This window comes from Rattus norvegicus, chromosome 3 (assembly GCF_021556685.1).
Source record: "Rattus norvegicus strain SHRSP/BbbUtx chromosome 3, alternate assembly SHRSP_T2T, whole genome shotgun sequence".
Taxonomy (NCBI): Eukaryota; Metazoa; Chordata; class Mammalia; order Rodentia; family Muridae; genus Rattus; species Rattus norvegicus.
In genome coordinates this window covers 4,313,727-4,315,333 of record NC_141536.1, presented here as the reverse complement: position 1 = coordinate 4,315,333, position 1,607 = coordinate 4,313,727, and the positions used below count along the sequence as shown (strand labels likewise).

Genomic DNA, 1,607 nt, shown 5'->3' with positions numbered 1-1,607 from the left:
ATAAGGAAAATTACTGACTTAGGATAACCAGAGATTGTTAATAAGGATTATTATAATCCAACTATTAGGATAACACTACTTTATAATAATATTACTTCTAATAATCCCCCTGGTGTTCCAAAATATGATAGTACAGGTCCTAAAACTGCCACCCATTCCTACTTGTCTCAAGCTCTGGCTGAATCTTTCGTGCACTGTGACAGCCAATTCTGTGAACAACTGACTCATAAAAGGCCAGTGAAAGAAGAACACAGACTGGAAACAATTTTAAAAAAAGTCTATTCAGTCCCAAATCAAAGGACACCTGCCTGTTAAGATAAAGGACAGAGCAAGCAGTGAAGATCCAGGTAAATATATTTAAAATGCAAATTATACCAGCCCTCAACAAACACCAAGAAGTCAACAAAATGATCTAAGTATTAAAAAGAAAAAAACAAACAAACAAACAAAAAACCACAAAAACCCCAAACCACTTTTTCTCTTCAACAAGGTGGCCAAGTAGCAGATGCCAACATGCAGATCTTCATGAAGACTCTAATGGGCAAGACCATTACTCTTGAGATCGAGCCCAGTGACACCATCAATAATGATCCAAGACAAGGAAGGCATCCCACCGACCAGCAGAGCTGATATTCGCTGGCAAACAGTTGGAGGATGGCCACACACTGTCCAACTACAACATCCAGAAAGAGTCCACCTTGTACCTGGTGCTGCGTCTGCACAGTGGCATCATCGAGTCATCCCTTTGTCACCTTGTCCAGAATTACAATTGTGACAAGATGATCTGCCACAAGTGCTACTCATGCCTGCACACAGTGTAGTCAACTGTTACAAGAAGTTCGGTCACTCCAACAACCTGAGCCCCAAAGAAGCTCAAATAAAGCTGGGCCCATACCTGGCCTGTGACCCTGTGACCAAATAAAATCCATTGACTGGGGCAAAAAAGAGAGAGAGAGAGAAAGAGAGAGAGAGAGAGAGAGAGAGAGAGAGGGAGAGAGAGAGAGAGAGAGGGAGAGAGAGAGAGAGAGAGAGAATGACAAAGAAAAATATCAAGCTGGGCACAGGACTTAAACGCTAGCATTCAGAGACAGAGGGCAGGCACATCTCTGTAAGTCTGAAGGCAGCCTGGTCTACAAAGTGAGTTCCAGGACAGCCAGGGCTATACAGAAAACCCTGACTCTAAAACAAAACAAAATTCTGACAATTAGCTTTCCTGTGTAAAACCATTATGACTCTTTAGCATATCCAACAAAAATTCATGTATTGGTGGCAAGAAAATACACTGTTAACTATGAATACTCTATGCTGGTACAGCACACCAGACCAACCCACATTTGGAAAACAGCTGTGTAAGAAATATAGTAAGACACACATTTAAACAACTAACATTATTGGATTTTGTACTAAAAACTGAGATCTTATGAGTAAACTGTAGTGGTTTGGCTTGATGCTGCTTGTATATTATTGTTCATATTGGTTCCTCAAGAGGAGTTGACCCCACCCCACAAGCAGAGCATCATGTACTTAGGTGATGCTATGTGAACCTTCTCTCCACTTTAATAGGTCAATAAAAGGTTAGAGCCTATGATTGCGTAGTGGATAGGAAA

The 1,607-nt window shown here is 41.1% G+C and overlaps 1 pseudogene; it reads left to right on the top strand.

Annotated features, from left to right (window-relative positions):
• Nucleotides 1-513: 513 nt before the first annotated feature.
• Nucleotides 514-922, top strand: LOC134478877 (ubiquitin-like; annotated as a pseudogene).
• Nucleotides 923-1,607: the final 685 nt, after the last annotated feature.